Genomic DNA, 18,561 nt, shown 5'->3' on the forward strand with positions numbered 1-18,561 from the left:
TTTAGAGAATTTTGAAGTACGTCCAACTGGGCTCAAAACCGCAGACCACATGTAACCAAGCCAGCCCAGGACCTCCACATCCGGCCTATTCACCTGCGGGATCGTCTGAGACCAGCCACCCAGACAGATGATGAAACTGGGTTTGCACAACCAAAGAATTTCTGCACAAACTGTCAGAGTCTAATCTGCGTGCCATCTCCTCATGTTTCAGGACGATAATGCACGGCCCCATGTCGCAAGGATCTGTACACAATTCCTGGAAGTTGAAAATGTCCCAGTTCTTCCATGGCCTGCACACACACAAGATATGTCAACCATTGATCATGTTTGGGATGCTCTGGATAAACGTGTACGACAGCGTGTTCCAGTTCCCGTCAATACCCAGCAACAATACCCAGCACAGCCGTTGAAGAGGAGTGGGACAACATTCCACCGGCCTGATCAACTCTATGTGAAGGAGATGTGTCGCGCTACATGAGGCAAATGGTGGTCACACCAGATACTGACTGGCTTTCTGATCCACGCCCCTTCCTTTTTTTAAAAGGTATCCGTGACAAACATATAACTGTATTCCTAGTCATGTGAAATCCATAGATTAGGGCTTAATAAATGTATTTCTTTATATGAACTATAACTTGTTGCATGTCGCGTACATTTTTTTGTTCAGTGTACATACAGTGGGGCAAAAAAGTACTTATTATACTTATTTTCCACCATAATTTGCAAATAAATTCATTAAAAATCATACAATATGATTTTCTGGATTTTTTTTTCTCATTTTGTCTGTCATAGTTGAAGTGTACCTATGATCATATTTACAGGCCTCTCTCATCTTTTTAAGTGGGAGAACTTGCACAATTGGTGGCTGACTAAAAACTTTTTTGCCCCACTATATATACATACATTTGTACGTGGAACTGCCCTATATTTTCATGAGAAGACACATTTTCGGGATTTCTCCTGGTTTGATAAACACAGCCGTAGCTCTGCCATCCTCGACCACAGATGGGGAAGGCTAACATCGGCGGAAGCTGTGGTTTGAGACACAGCCCATACAAATACAACATCTGATATCTCTAGCTAAACAGGCTGATTTTGACTGGGATTTTGAAATCATTAGCTTTCAAACTGGATTTGACACGGTGCATTCAGAATCAGTTGTATTTCTTTGAATAAAACGCTCTCTCTTTCCATTTCAATGTTCCTCCCTTTTGTAGGGAGATAGCATGGCAGTTGGCCTTAATCTGTCTGTCAAGAGATTTAACGTTTTCTTTGGCATGACAAATGTAAGCCAATCGCTAAAGTCCTTGCTTGACATTATTTGTCTGTATCTATACAGTTGTACTATGTTACCAGTCAACAGGGGCACGTTTTCCCTTTGCTCCGAGTGAGAATTACGAACACGGTGAGCTGAAAGTCTGTGAATTACAAAGCCCACTTACGAAAAGTGTCCCCAAAGGTAGGTAATCTAGGCCTCGGGTTCAAATAGAGAGAGATTGTTTGGCATGGAGAAGCTATTTGGTAGTGTATTTGTGGTAACAAATCCACTGACAGCAGTCGATGTGGTTGCAAGGAAGGTGTAAAGGTGCCGACTTTTGGCAGCTGTCTGGGTTAAAGAGGCAGCCAAGCCCTAATGGTGTCAGTCCCAGGCTTAATTCTGAGAATTCTGAGCCATGGTCAGAGTGGAACTCCAATTGACCCGGGTTTCTTTTTCCAGGAGCATGTCTGCAATGCGGGCAGGTAGACAGTTAAGTCAATGAGACACTTGTACTTCCAAATGAAGCATCAAGCTCTAAGTGCTTTCACTTCCTATGGCTTGTATGGATCGCGGGGGCGTTGTTAAAATTGAATTGCCTCTGTTGAACTGATATTCCTGAGATTAAGGATACGGGTCTCATTTAGTGAGATCATGAATGAATGACTCTAAAGTGCGGACATATTTACCTGCTTCACACTGACGTGATGACATTTACCTGTTTCACACTAAAGTACGGACATATTTACCTGTTTCACACTGACGTGCAGACATTTACCTGTTTCACACTAACATTCTGACATATTTACATGTTTCACACTGACGTGCTGACGTATTTACCTGTTTCACACTAACATGCTGACATATTTATCTGTTTCACACTGACGTGCTGACATATTTACCTGTTTCACACTAACATGCTGACATATTTACATGTTTCACACTAACATGCTGACATATTTACCTGTTTCACACTAACATGCTGACATATTTACATGTTTCACACTGACGTGCTGACATATTTACCTGTTTCACACTAACATGCTGACATATGTACCTGTTTCATACTTACTTTCTGACATATTTACATGTTTCACACTGACGTGCTGACGTATTTACCTGTTTCACACTAACATGCTGACATATTTACATGTTTCACACTGACGTGCTGACATATTTACCTGTTTCACACTAACATGCTGACATATTTACCTGTTTCACACTAACATGCTGACATATTTACATGTTTCACACTGACGTGCTGATGTATTTACCTGTTTCACACTAACATGCTGACATATTTACCTGTTTCACACTGACATGCTGACATATTTACCTGTTTCACACTAACATGCTGACATATTTACATGTTTCACACTGACGTGCTGACATATTTACCTGTTTCACACTAACATGCTGACATATGTACATGTTTCATACTTACTTTCTGACATATTTACATGTTTCACACTGACGTGCTGACGTATTTACCTGTTTCACACTAACATGCTGACATATTTACATGTTTCACACTGACGTGCTGACATATTTACCTGTTTCACACTAACATGCTGACATATGTACCTGTTTCATACTTACTTTCTGACATATTTACATGTTTCACACTGACGTGCTGACGTATTTACCTGTTTCACACTAACATGCTGACATATTTACATGTTTCACACTGACGTGCTGACATATTTACCTGTTTCACACTAACATGCTGACATATTTACCTGTTTCACACTAACATGCTGACATATTTACATGTTTCACACTGACGTGCTGACGTATTTACCGGTTTCACACTAACATGCTGACATATTTACATGTTTCACACTAACATGCTGACATATTTACATGTTTCACACTGACGTGCTGACATATTTACCTGTTTCACACTAACATGCTGACATGTGTACCTGTTTCATACTTACTTTCTGACATATTTACATGTTGCACACTGACGTGCTGACGTATTTACCTGTTTCACACTAACATGCTGACATATTTACATGTTTCACACTGACGTGCTGACATATTTACCTGTTTCACACTAACATGCTGACATATGTACCTGTTTCATACTTACTTTCTGACATATTTACATGTTTCACAATGACGTGCTGACGTATTTACCTGTTTCACACTAACATGCTGACATATTTACATGTTTCACACTGACGTGCTGACATATTTACCTGTTTCACACTAACATGCTGACATATTTACCTGTTTCACACTAACATGCTGACATATTTACATGTTTCACACTGACGTGCTGACGTATTTACCTGTTTCACACTAACATGCTGACATATTTACCTGTTTCACACTGACGTGCTGACATATTTACCTGTTTCACACTAACATGCTGACATATTTACATGTTTCACACTGACGTGCTGACATATTTACCTGTTTCACACTAACATGCTGACATATTTATATGTTTCACACTGACGTGCTGACATATTTACCTGTTTCACACTAACATGCTGACATATGTACATGTTTTATACTTACTTTCTGACATATTTACATGTTTCACACTGACGTGCTGACGTATTTACCTGTTTCACACTAACATGCTGACATATTTACATGTTTCACACTGACGTGCTGACGTATTTACCTGTTTCACACTAACATGCTGACATATTTACCTGTTTCACACTGACGTGCTGACATATTTACCTGTTTCACACTAACATGCTGACATATTTACATGTTTCACACTGACGTGCTGACATATTTACCTGTTTCACACTAACATGCTGACATATTTATATGTTTCACACTGACGTGCTGACATATTTACCTGTTTCACACTAACATGCTGACATATGTACATGTTTTATACTTACTTTCTGACATATTTACATGTTTCACACTGACGTGCTGACGTATTTACCTGTTTCACACTAACATGCTGACATATTTACATGTTTCACACTGACGTGCTGACATATTTACCTGTTTCACACTAACATGCTGACATATTTACCTGTTTCACACTAACGTGCTAACATATTTACCTTTTTCACACTAAAGTGATCACCCGAAAAACACTGTGATGGTTTCGATATTTTCTTTTCACATTGTCATTTTAAAGCACGGTTCCAGTAACTATGGTGAATGTGTAACCTGGCCAGCTCAGTACAGCTTGGCTCGGTTTGGCTCAGTAGTGTGGAAATCTCTAAAGAGCATTAAAAATAACTATTTTGCTGTGTCTTAATCTGAATGTTCTGAATGTTCAGCAAACGTCAGCAATTCTTGGATACAAGCATCGGTGCCTTGAGACAGGGCATGGTGCACTTGAGACAGGGCATGGTGCACTTGAGACAGGGCATGGTGCACTTGAGACAGGGCATGGTGCACTTGAGACAGGGCATGGTGCATTTGAGACAGGGCATGGTGCATTTGAGACAGGGCATGGTGCACTTGAGACAGGGCATGGTGCATTTGAGACAGGGCATGGTGCACTTGAGACAGGGCATGGTGCACTTGAGACAGGGCGTGGTGCATTTGAGACAGGGCATGGTGCACTTGAGACAGGGCATGATGAACTTGAGACAGGGCGTGGTGCATTTGAGACAGGGCGTGGTGCATTTGAGACAGGGCATGGTGCACTTGAGACAGGGCATGGTGCACTTGAGACAGGGCGTGGTGCATTTGAGACAGGGCGTGGTGCATTTGAGACAGGGCATGGTGCACTTGAGACAGGGCATGGTGCACTTGAGACAGGGCGTGGTGCATTTGAGACAGGGCGTGGTGCATTTGAGACAGGGCATGATGCACTTGAGACGGGGCATGGTGCACTTGAGAAGGGGCATGATGAACTTGAGACAGGGCATGGTGCACTTGAGACAGGGCATGGTGCACTTGAGACAGGGCATGGTGCACTTGAGACAGGGCATGGTGCACTTGAGACAGGGCATGGTGCACTTGAGACAGGGCATGATGAACTTGAGACAGGGCATGGTGCACTTGAGACAGGGCATGATGAACTTGAGACAGGGCATGATGAACTTGAGACAGGGCATGGTGAATTTGAGACAGGGCATGGTGCACTTGAGACAGGGCATGATGAACTTGAGACAGGGCATGATGAACTTGAGACAGGGCATGATGAACTTGAGACAGGGCATGGTGAACTTGAGACAGGGCATGGTGCACTTGAGACAGGGCATGATGAACTTGAGACAGGGCATGGTGCACTTGAGACAGGGCATGATGAACTTGAGACAGGGCATGATGAACTTGAGACAGGGCATGGTGTACTTGAGACAGGGCATGGTGCACTTGAGACAGGGCATGGTGCACGTGAGACAGGGCATGATGAACTTGAGACAGGGCATGGTGCACTTGAGAAGGGGCATGATGAACTTGAGACAGGGCATGATGAACTTGAGACAGGGCATGGTGCACTTGAGACAGGGCATGGTGCACTTGAGACAGGGCATGGTGCACTTGAGACAGGGCATGATGAACTTGAGACAGGGCATGATGAACTTGAGACAGGGCATGGTGAACTTGAGACAGGGCATGGTGCACTTGAGACAGGGCATGATGAACTTGAGACAGGGCATGGTGCACTTGAGACAGGGCATGATGAACTTGAGACAGGGCATGGTGAACTTGAGACAGGGCATGGTGCACTTGAGACAGGGCATGATGCACTTGAGAAGGGGCATGGTGAACTTGAGACAGGGCATGGTGCACTTGAGAAGGGGCATGGTGAACTTGAGAAGGGGCATGGTGCACTTGAGAAGGGGCATGGTGCACTTGCCACTTACTCCACGTGTCTACTAAATTAAGTAGTGAAAGCCTCTAACAACTCTTTCCACTGATTTGTGTGACAGATTTTTGTTGTTGTTGTTGATTTATTAGGATCTCCATTAGCTGACTCCAAGGTAGACATCTAGTCTTACTGGGGGTCCAATACATTACAGACAAAAGACTTTACAATTGACATACATTTAAAAACATTAACATGTAGTGTATGTGTGTGTGTGTGATAATTAAATGCACCCACCTGCTGTCCCAGGTCTAAATCAGGCCCAGATTAGAGTGGAACAATGACAAATCGCAGTGGAACTGGCTTTGAGGTCCAGAGTTGAGTTTGAGGGATCTAGACGGTGGTGAGACGGAGTGTTTAACCTCCCAAATGTTTGTGCCAAGTCTTGTCACATTTCACGTAACCACTTTGTCCATGTAAACATCAATGTTGCAACTCCTTTTTGACATTTCGGAGCTTCAATGAATCATTGGAGCATTTAACATTCGGACGTTCAGAGTTTATTTCTGCTCAACCGTGCTTTCAGAATTTATATTATGGCTATTCGTCATAGTTACTTCTTTTTGTCTTCTTCACACCTCAAATTTGGACGATGACCTAGAGTAGCCACACAAACAAGATAGATTATCTCATCTAGGCAGTACGGTAGTGAAATCTCAGCAATTCATTTTCTCAGACATTTCATATTTCACAATTTGCGTCATGCTAAATACGCCATATCGTGACGCTAATGACAGTTGTTCCCACAAAGGGGAGGCTTTAACATGTAGACGTGTGAAAACTGGTTTGAGAGGATGTATTCTTCCTGGTTTGAGGGGACATGTCCTTCCTGTTTTGAGAGGGTGTATTCTTCCTGGTTTGAGGGGACATGTCCTTCTTGTTTTGAGAGGATGTATTCTTCCTGGTTTGAGGGGACATTCTCTTCTTGTTCATCTTTTCTCTGTTGTTTTTAGTCTAGAATCATATCCTCACATTTACAGTTGTACACGCTGTTATTTTCTGCACATAATTCAAGTACTGTGTACCATCTTTTTGACCTGTGGTTCTCCTGGCAAAGCCCCCAATTGCTTGTATTTCTGCCCACCCTGGCCACGACCTATGCCCTCACCACGCACATGTGGGTCCCAAGTGTGTGCCTCCAAACATCTTCATTCTCATACTGCACCCCCCCCCCCCCATACCTCGACATCACTGCGCTTCATTGCTTCCCTCCCCCTCTCGCTATCCTCCCCTCCGTCTCAATCCTCTTTCACTCTACACTCTCTTATTCACTTTGTTGCTCCCTCAATGCATCGCTCTCCTGCTCCCTCTCTTCCCTCCTTTCCTCTCTCTCTCTCGCTCACTCACTCATTGATAGTAGAGCGTATGTGACCGGCATGCTGAGAGCCTAATCATTATTCCACAGGCGAGGTATGGCGCCGGGGCTGAATGTCAGTTCTCCTCTTTTCTACACCCTCTCTCTTTTTCTATCTCTCTCCCTCACCCACTGGTCTCTGGCTTTCTCCTTCGTAGTCTTCCTAACACACCTTTCTGACGTTCTCTCTCTCTCTCCCTCTTTCTCTATCGCTCTCTCTGGCTTTCCCCGCCATAGTGTTCTCAGGCTGTGGTGAACAGTGGGACCACACAGACAGGCCCGGAAAGGAGAGGACAGTATGAGTGAACGGGGACGATAAAACACCACAGTTGTTACATGCAGATAAAGGGACTCGGGTAGCGCACTGCCCTTAAGCAGGGGACACTAATGTCAAGCTGTGTTTGTGTGTTTGTGTGTGTGTGTGAATGCATTAGTGTGTGCTGGTATGTTACAGTGTGTGTGTGTATGTGTGTGTGTGTGTGTGTAGATGTGTGTTAATTTTTGTATGTGTGTGTAGCTAGACATTTGTATTACATCTAGGCTGACTCTGATCAGTTTTATAGTTTCAATTCTGACGTACTAGATATCCCGGTCATCTATCATCCTTCTGAATATCTAAGCAGCATTGATTTCATGATCGGTCGAGTCTCATCCTGAATATCTAGGCAGCATTGATTTCATGATCGGTCGTGTCTCATCCTTCTGAAAATCTAGGCAGCGTTGATTTCATGATCGGTCGAGTCTCATCCTTCTGAAAATCTAGGCAGCGTTGATTTCATGATCGGTCGTGTCTCATCCTTCTGAATATCTAGGTAGTATTGATTTCATGATCGGTCAAGTCTCATCCTTCTGAAAATCTAGGTAGTATTGATTTCATGATCGGTCGTGACTCAATTTTTTTCTAATTTTTTTATATAAATTTGCATCACCTCACATTCGATTTCCCCCAATTTATTTCCTCTTTCAGTTGTTCTCGTTTTCTCTCGTCCTGATCTCATATAAAGATCTGAAGCTAGCTATGCTCTTTATGTCCATAACGTCCCAGTAAGTGGTTCTCATTTCCTGCTTTATCCTAAGCACCCAGTGGCAGTTACAACATAGAAATAGCCTGAATAGTGCCAGACCCAATGAAAATGGATATAGAGATGTGTGCACCATTGATTTAGGGAGCTTTCCATAGCAAATGTGTTATTGTGTTATTGTGCCTGTTTTTGTGTAGTGTAGTGTAGTGTAGTGTGTGTGTGTGTGTGCCTTGCGTGCGTGCGTGTGTGTGTGTGTTTGTGTGTGAATGAGTGAGAGAGAGAGAGGGGGGGGGAGTGAAGTACCTACACATCATGCCCCAGGGGGACTCTACTTTGAGAGGGAGAGAGGATGAAAGAGGGGAGAAAGGAGGATCAGGGAGGTAAATGTAATGTATTGTGAGGGACGGTACGTAACACTCCTGTAGGGCATAAGGTTTATGAGCCCTGTCTCCCCCTGTGATCAGGCATTCCCTTTCCCTTTATCCTATCCTCACTGGATGCTCACACACACACACGCACACACACACACACGCCATCCGTGATGGATTTCTTCTCTCACATAACCATCTGCCTTATGTTTTTTTAACCGCAGGTTGAGTCTGTCTGTGTGTGTGTGTGTGTGCATGTGTGTGTACACTGTATGCTTGCGTTTGTTACTGTGATTTATAAACATAATATTATGTACTTTGTAGTGTGTGGATAGAAATGGATATGCCTGTGAGTTTGTGCAGGGAATTTCAGTGTGGTTCTATGTCAGGGTGTTACTAGTAGGAAACAGCATCTCCACCCCGCTGATCCTCAACACTGGGGCCCCACAATGGTGCGTTCTCAGCCCTCTCCTGTACTCCCTGTTCACCCAGGACTGCGTGGCCATGCACGCCTCCAACTCAATCATCAAGTTTGCAAACGACACCACAGTGGTAGGCTTGACTACCAACAACAACGAAACGGCCTACAGGGAGGAGGTGTGGGCCCTCGGAGTGTGGTGTCAGGAAATGACCTATGTCATTGTGTGGGATAATATCAGGTTCCACCATGCTCAAATGGTACAAGCATGGTTTCAGGCCCATCCACAATTTACCACCCTGTACTCACCCCCATACTCTCATTTCCTAAAACCCAAATGAAGAAGTTTTCTCCACATGGGGGTGGAGAAAATAGGCGCCCTCGCGAACAAGCCGCCCTTCTCCAGGCCATGGATGACACATGCAATGACACCACTGCAGACCAGTGTCAGGCCTGGATTTGCCCAAAGAATCTTCCCAAGATGTTTGGCTAATGAAAACATCCATTGTGATGTGGATGAGAACCTGTGGCCAAATCCACAAGACAGAGTTGAGGGAAATATAGAAGTACAGTAATCAATCCTTTGTTCAGCTTTTTACAGTAAGCCAGGTGAGGAACACCGCAGTTGATGTTTTACTGTAGTTTTTTTTCTTTTTTGTAGCTAATTATTTTTGCTCTGATTCAAAAGGAACCTATGAGTGATTTTATTGTATTTCATCAATAAATGTCAGATTTTGTTCAATGATTCCACTGTGTCTGTAGTATTATCTTTACTAGTCCTTTTACAGTGATGTATTTACGTGTAGTACCATAAACAAACATGTATCACATATTTTGTGCTACAATATTTAATGATTGTACTAACAACTACACAGTGAAACTATCGGTAGATTGTGTGTGGGTGATCTAAATGAATGTTTCTATGGTATTTCATGATAAATGAGTTATTTGAACCAATGATTCTGCAAGTGCAAGGTTTCTTTAAAGATATGAATGCACAATGCTATGTTTTGAACATTGGACAGCCTGTGTTACAAGTGAGGACCGTTTTGAGTTTTGTGTCTAGAGTTTTGAAAAATGACCACAAGGTTCTGAAATGACTGTTTACATATCCTACATTACTCATCTCATCTCATATGTATATACTGTATTCTACACCATCTACTGCATCTTGCTTATGCCGCACGGCCATCACTCATCCATGTATTTATATGTACGTATTCTTATTCATCCCTTTACATTTGTGTGTATAAGGTAGTTGTTGTGAATTTGTTAGATTACTTGTTAGATATTACTGCATTGTCGTAACTAGAAGCACAAGCATTTTGCTGCACTCGCATTAACATCTGCTAACCATGTGTATGTGACCAATAAAATGTGATTTGATTTTGTACTGTGCGAGTATGTTACTATATGCCTGTGTGTCTGTCTGTGTTTTAGTGTGTGTCTTCTCTTGAGAGAGAGAGAGAGAGAGAGAGAGAGAGAGAGACGATTGGACTGGAGAGAGCTGAAGAGGTATGGAGGTACAATGAAGAGAGAGAGAGAGAGAGAGCAAGGAGCTTGCTGGTAGTGCTGAATGCAGTCCGTTCCTTCGCTAGCCCCACAGGAAATACAGCGAGCCCAATACTGAGGGACAACAGGACAAGAGGCGTTAGATAGAAAAAAGAGGAGTCAAAAAGAACAGGGGAACAGGGGAACAGTTACACAGCTTTCACTCATCTCCAAATGGACTGGTCTTTATGAAGAAAAGGAGCACCACAGAAGCCCAGAGAGGAGGGGGTCGATTCCTGTCATCTTCTTGTGACAGCCTGTGGAGCCGTAACCGGGGTGTCATTGCGACAGCGTTTGCTCTGCATTTTATTTGAGTGTGTGTATCCGTCTACCTGTCAATAGAGTCTGGAGCTGTGATTGGCTTCATGGAAAGAAAGTGATCTGTCGTTCTGTTTGTAAAAGGGGATTTGGACAGGACGGATTTTGGGAAATTCAGGGAATGCTTAAAGGACACAGACCTGATAGGGTCATAGTGTCTCTATTGCGCCTGCAACGCGCAACTCTGCTCTTCTCTCCTCTGCTCCTCTCCTCGGCTTTCTCCCTCGTTTCCCCCCCTTCCCCCTCCTCCCATTCTCTCCTTTCGCTCTCTTTTCCCCGTCGCTGGCACACACGCTCGTAATAGCCGTCCGTTTGGCATTTGGCTGAGGGCTCCCTCACTCGCTCTCCGTGGCAGCCGCTAACTGCTGATGTAGCAGGGGCTAACCGTTCGTTCGCCCATGGAAAGGGGACTGAGATGGGTGAGTGTGGGTTTTTCCCTCTCCTCTTTTCTCCCCCTTTTCATCTCCTCCTCCTCCCTCTCTCTCATCCCCGTTCTTATTTCTGTTACATCTTTATCTCGCTGGTCGTTATTTGTCCATTGTTCTCCATCAATCAACCCTCGTCCGTCCCCCCCCTTTCCTATATCGACTATGGTCATCCATCAGCCATTTTATCGCCCCCCTCTGTCTTTCGTTCCACTCTTTCCCGTTCCCTCGTTTCTTTCGTCACTCATTCCCGCCATCACCCACCCAGCCACCCATCGAGGGTGCATACATACTGTATGAACGAGCCTGGATGTCAACCGCCGTTCAACCGGTCAAAAACCGTCACTCACAGCGAACTCCCCACCCCCGGAATTCCTATTTCTCCACATAATCCCACTCCCCCCCCCAAGTTCCCTCACCCCTACTCAACCTCCATGATTACCCCCAAACCACTAACCACTAGCATCATCTCAGCTCCATAGACTCATATTTTTGGTCAGTGTCTGAAAAGCCATAAGGACTGTAATGGCTGTACGCTAATGCTAACACTAGATGGCACTCGGGGTGACGGGGTCATAATAGCACAAGCTGTGTTCTGTTACTGAGATCACCATCACTCTGTGTGCCTCCGTTGGGTTGCTGCAGCGGGTCTAAACAGCGGGAGGCAGGGTCCTGTTGTCCCGTAGGCTGCAGGCGACGTTCTGGAATAGAACACAGCAATGACAAACCAGTGTCTGTTCAATAACGCTATAGCTACACCTCAGGGGGGGATGTGTTGAGTTCTCGTGCACATACACACACTTACGTTCGTTCGCACGCACACACACACACTGTAACATACCAGCACACACTAATGCATTCACACACACACACACACACACACACACACACACACACACACACACACACACACACACACACACACACACACACACACACACACACACACACACACACACACACACCCTGACACACATTCTTTCACAAGATGCCTACAACCATGATGCAGAAAGGGGTACAGACACACACACCTACTGTTTTGCCATCTGGCTGTACCACAGGTTTCTACATTCTGAGACGTAAATGGTGCTTTACCGTATGAAGACACAAAGATGACCCTGTGACTAAAACAACGTGAAGCCTAACGAATAATGACACAAATGAGAGAGAACTGTGATTTACAAACAATGACTCATGGGTTTGGAAACAGAAGTCCTAAATTACATTGAAATATTGGAGATGATATCAGAGCAAACCAGCACTTATTTTGTCTAGGCCTCAATATATAACCCAGATGATGTAAACAGAGATGCTTAGGGGACATTACTCATTTTTAAAAGGCTTGTGATATTTTTTTACCTTTATTTAACTCGGCAAGTCAGTTAAGAACAGATTCTTATTTTCAATGATGGCCTAGGAACAGTGGGTTAACTTGTTCAGGGGCAGAACGATAGATTTTTACCTTGTCAGCTTGCAACCTTTCGGTTACTAGTCCAACGCTCTAACCACTAGGCTACCCTGCCGCAGTTGAACCTGTATCTTTCCCACTGGAAAGTTGCCCCTAAGCACAGATCCAGGGACAGTTTATGTTTAATCTCTGAGAGGTTTACTGTTAGGGCTGGGATAAGGAAAAGCTGATCTGAGATATGCTATTAGGGGCATCCTCCGCCTGTGACCTCTCCATCCAGCTAATTTGCCTGCCATCACCATTCACCGTCACACCACATGAACTCCAAACTCCTACTCACCGTACACACCACACACACACTTTCAGTTCTCACACATTCAAACATCTATCTATCTGTCTCCCAGGAGTTGGAAGCATCCACACAAAGAACTCGCTCACAATAGCTACATGCGAGCTGTTGTGCTCTGCAGATGCACTTTCGGCTGGAGTGTTGCAGTGAAGCCGGGTAGCTCCATTTGCTAAGTGCTAAATTAGACTGTAGTTGCTAGTCGGTAGCTACATGCGGAACACAAGAGGCCACTTGACCGTCGTCCCCCGCTAAGGCGTGCAAGCTGTGCGCGTTCGGCTCCCGCTGCCACTGATGGCGTTACGTAAAGGGCGCTAGCGTTAGGCAAATGTTAGTCAAAATGTTGGTAGAATGGTAAAATATCCAATGTCCATCGCTGTGGCTACACCTTCAAACACGTCCACCCCCCCCCCCCTCCCTTTTGAACAGCCTCTGCATTTTCTGAAATGAACGCCCTTGGTGGTAATGTATATGATATGAACGCGCTGCTAATGTCATGGCAACAGTGAGGAAACATTTAGACAGCGTACGTTTGAAGCAGTGCGGCCTTTTAAGTACAGAGTGTAAATGTTGATGTTACAGGGAAAATACCATAGAGTCCTCCCTGTCTGTGTAAACACTTACTTAGAAGAGCATTCGCTATATGTACAAAAGAATGTGGACACGTCCTTGATTCGGCTACTTCAGCCACACCCGTTGCTGACGGGTGTTTAAAATTGAGCACACAGCCCTGCAATCCCCATAGACAAAGATTGGCCTTATAGAAGAGCTCAGTGACTTTCAACGTGGCACCGTTAAGAGATTTCACCTGTCCAACCATTTTTTATTTAACTAGGCAAGTCAGTTAAGAACAAATTCTTATTTTCAATGACGGCCTAGGAACAGTGAGAGCCTAGGAACCTCGTCTGCTCAGAGGAGTCGATCTTGCAACCTTTCGGTTACTAGGCCAACGCTCTAACCACTAGGCTACCTGCCGCCCTGTCAAGTAGTCAAACAAGTCAATTAGTCAAATTTCTGCCCTGCTCGAGCTGCCCCCATCAACTGTAAGAGCCGTTATTGTGAAGTGCAAATGTCTAGGAGCAACAATGGCTGAGCTGCGAAGTGATTAGGCCACACAAGCTCACAGAACGGGACCGCAGAGTGCTGAAGCGTGTAGCGGGTAAAAATCGTCTGTCCTCGGTTGCAACACTCACTTCCAAATTTCAAACTGCCTCTGGAAGTAATGTCAGCACAATAACTGTTTGTTGAGAGCTTCATGAAATGGGTTTCCATGACTGAGCAGCCGCTCACAAGCCTAAGATCACCATGTGCAATAGCAACCGTCGACTGGGGGGGGGGGGGGGGGTGTAAAGCTCACCGCCATTGGACTCTGGAGGAGTGGAAACGCGTTCTCTGGAGTGATGAATCACGCTTCACCATCTGGCAGTCCGACGGACGAATCTGGGTTTGGCGGCTGCCAGGAGAACCTGCCCGAATGCATAGTGCTAACTGTAACGTTTGGTGGAGGAGGAGTAATGGTCTGGGGCTGTATTTCATGGTTTGGGCCCCAGTTCCAGTGAGGAGAAATCTTAACACTACAGCATACAATGACATTCTAGACGATTCTGTGCTTCCAACTTTGTGGCAACAGTTTGGAGAAGGCCCCTTTCCTGTTTCAGCATGACAATGCCCCCGTGCACAATTCAAGGTCCATACAGAAATGGTTTGTCGAGATCCATGTGGATCCATGTGGCCTGCACAGAGCCCAGACCTCAACCCCATCGAACACCTTTGGGATGAATTGGAACACCAGCTGCAATCCAGGCCTAATCGCCCAACATCAGTGCCCCGACCTCATGAATGCTCTTGTGGTTGAATGGAAGCAAGCCCCTGCAAGTTCCCAGTCACCTGAGCCACGGCGTGTTCACACTGTTACCACCTGGTACACAGTCTCGGACCAGCAAGCTACGAGGATTCTACTACCACTAGACCCATCTGACTGCTGAACAGCTAACTCTAGCTGCCTCCCTGCACAGAACTGCACCTTAGAGACTAGTTTCATCTCATAGACTATCTGCCCTTTGGAGACTATTTGCACTGACGACCCGCACATCCAACCCTTACACCCAAACCCAGCCACATGCACTCAAAACTCACACACAGGCATACACACAGTCAATGCTGCTTTTTCTACAATATTTGTAAGTACGGTCCATTATGACCGTGTAGTACTATGCATACTACGTCTCATATTGCTCCTATTGCTTGTTGTTCTTGACTTGTTATTGAAATGACTGTTATTGACTAATGTGCTGCGTTGTTGAGGGAGTTAGTCCAAAAGCGCTTCGATGCACCCTTTCTACCTGCTGTAAACTGCATGAGACATATAATGTTATACTAACATTCATTCCCGAGTTGAACAAATAGTGTCGTTTACCTCGAAAACAAAGTATGATTCAAGTCAGCGGAACCACACATTTAAAATTGGATGAACAATGACAGTTTGCATAACTACAAAGGTGGCTGTGCCTGCTATACATTTCTTATGAAATAGATGTTGTAATTGAACACTGACAAATAAATAGAATAAGTCACATTAAATGCGGCCTTTTTACAGTGCATTTTCTGGGAGATGGTGAATAATGACTGGGTATACAATACAGTATAATGTTGAAATACTGAAACGCACTCTCTCTCTCTCTGCCTCTCTCTCTGTCTCTCTCTCTTGCTCTTTTTCTCTCTTTCACTACAGATCTCGAATCACTCCTTTTCACCTGGCGTCCATTTCCTGCCCTGACAAGGACCACACTTCCCTCCATGGGGGCCACTCTTCTGTGTGATCACCTCTAGAGTACCCCGCATCCTTCACACCTAAAGACTTTGCATCAAGCTTGCTTCCTTTCGGTGGTGCCATGGCAACCCGTTCCGTTCACAGCCTCAGTGTTTTGCTGCCACGTTGAGTGACGAGCGGATTTGGGTAATTTTTTATGTATGATGACAAGTGGATGTGAGAACTAAAAGACAGGAAAACCATCGGTACCCGTGAATTTCCTGCCAAGATGTCTCACACGAGGTGATGCGGCTGTCATGTAAGGAAGTACAGTAATGTATTGGATTCCCGAAAATCCTTTAGTTCCAGATAATCTCATTTCAACATAAACACTCTTTGTATCCTTCTGTGATCTACAGATCGTTTGAAATTGCAACTAGGTTATTATCTGCCCATCTCTTCTCTCATATTCCCATCATTTCACGTATGCTTTTGAGTAGCCTAATTATGTTTGGCTTACTCTAAGAGACTGCGTGAAAATCTTCCGGCCCTCCCGGTGAGAAGTACACCTGAAACAAACAAATTACAACAACAACAAAAAGGGGTAGATACGGAAGAGAGAGGTAGAAAGAGAGAGATTAACAAAGATAAGCGTGTTAAGTGGGAGAACAGGTGTAGAGTATCTAAAAGAGAAAAGTGAGAGAGAGGGAGGCTGAGAGTCAGGCTGACATTTTTCAGAAGCCCGGTTATAGAGGAGAGGGGAGAGAAAGGAGAGAATCTGTAGGGATGGTTGGGCAGGGGGATGGATAGAGTGGGGGGGTCTGGGTAAGGATCAGGGGGCCATTTCTGTCAGATAGTGGGGTAACGGTGGGATCCCAACCTTTAGACTGACACCCACCCAGTGTCATTGGCATTCTCTGCACTGCCTTCCTCGCTATTCGTCAGGCAAAGGGGAGAGTGTAAGAGAACAAAAAGAGAGAGGTGGGGGGAGTGAAAGAGAGAGCAAAAACGAGTGCTTCTGAATGATTGTACTGTTGCCACAACCGGGGCCAATTAAGAGAATTGCATTATATGCCTTAATCTTGCCAGTCAAGTGGGAGAGATATAGACAGAGAGAGGAAGAGAGAGGGAACCCGAAAGAGAGAGGGGTACAGGTACCACAGACACATGTCATTATCGCCTTCCTCTTTAATTTAGTTTTTTCTTTTCATCTCGGAACGAGATCCCTTTTGAGGACTGTTCGCCCCGTTCGCCGCAAGGGAAGGCGGGAGAATGAAAGAGTTCTTTTTTTCCAATTGAAACAGAACGTTATTTTTCCTCCCGGCTCTTTTATTTGTTAACAGCACACACTCGTTCATTCTGCCGTCTGTTCATCGCTCCACCAGGGCAGAAAGCTAGATACTTCCCCTTCACCTCCGTCTAAATCCCCTTTTCCTCTGCTGTTGGATATTTTTCACTCCTGTAGAAAATGCATCCTTTTGCACCCTGAGGGAATAATTTCCTATTAAAGAACAAACCCAGGGGTTGGACATTACTCCTATATAGGTTTCCCCCGTAATACACCGTATCACCATATCAAAAAGAATAGACTACTTGGTGAAAAGAAACAGAAAACCCTCCCAAAGCCCAGAGACCCAGTCCCTCACGACACCCCCCAACTCCTTTCTCTTCCTCCCCTCCCTCCCTCCCTCCCTCCCTCCGCCTTCCCCTCCTCTCGGATCTTACTCCTCTCGCTCCATTCCTTTTATCCGTGGGGGCATCCCACTCCCCGCCGGGACTAAGCCGGCTTGCATCCGCGGGAATCTTTTGATATCGGCTCCTGGTGTCGTCTGATTCATTCTGTGAGTATACCTCTCTTTCCTCTCGCTCTCCCCTCTCAGTTGGTGTGTGAGTGCGCCATTGTGTGTCTACTCTACAGGTACCTTGCCTCCTGTTAAGGCGTCTCTCCCTTCGTTTGATTATAGTGGCGAGCTTGTAGTAATGCTCTCTAGTAAAGGGTAGACCGGTTTAGTCCGTGTGTGTGTTTTTGTGTATGTGTGTGAGATGTATTTACATGTGAGGAAGGCAGTAGTGTTGATGATGAATGATGCACCTGAGGTACTTTGTGCATGATTGTAGATAATTATAAACTGGGTGGTTTGAGCCCTGAATGCTGATTGGCTGAATGCTGTGGTATATCAGACCGTATACCACAGGAATGACAAAACATATATTTTTACAATTAGGTTGGTAACCAGTTTTTAATAGCAATATGGCAACTCGGGGGTTTGTGATAAATGGCCAATATACCACGGCTGAGGGCTGTGTCCTAGCACTCTGCGTTGAGTCATGCTTAAGAAGAGCCCTTAGCCGTGGTATATTGGCCATATACCACACCCCTTTGGGCCTTATTGCTTAATTATACAGGTATGGTTGTGTCTTCTCTGCAATGTGCTTGTGTTAATTATGTGTGTGTTCATTTTTTCCTTTTACATGTGTTTGATGGAATGTGTTGATTTACAAGCTTTCATTCTGCACTCCCCAAAAATATTTTGGCTGCCCTT

The 18,561-nt window shown here is 44.8% G+C and overlaps 1 protein-coding gene across 3 annotated transcripts in view; it reads left to right on the forward strand.

Annotated features, from left to right (window-relative positions):
* Positions 1-10,771: 10,771 nt before the first annotated feature.
* LOC109907544 (glutamate receptor ionotropic, kainate 5) overlaps positions 10,772-18,561 on the forward strand; it is a 99,039-nt gene continuing 91,249 nt past the window's right edge. For all 3 annotated transcript variants that reach the window (XM_031793642.1, XM_031793643.1, XM_031793641.1), the window contains exons 1-2: positions 10,772-11,509; positions 16,001-17,859. The gene's annotated coding sequence lies outside the window, so the exon portion shown is untranslated. The remainder of the gene's footprint in view (positions 11,510-16,000; positions 17,860-18,561) is intronic.

Source organism: Oncorhynchus kisutch, linkage group LG17, assembly GCF_002021735.2.
Source record: "Oncorhynchus kisutch isolate 150728-3 linkage group LG17, Okis_V2, whole genome shotgun sequence".
In the NCBI taxonomy this organism is placed as follows: domain Eukaryota; kingdom Metazoa; phylum Chordata; class Actinopteri; order Salmoniformes; family Salmonidae; genus Oncorhynchus; species Oncorhynchus kisutch.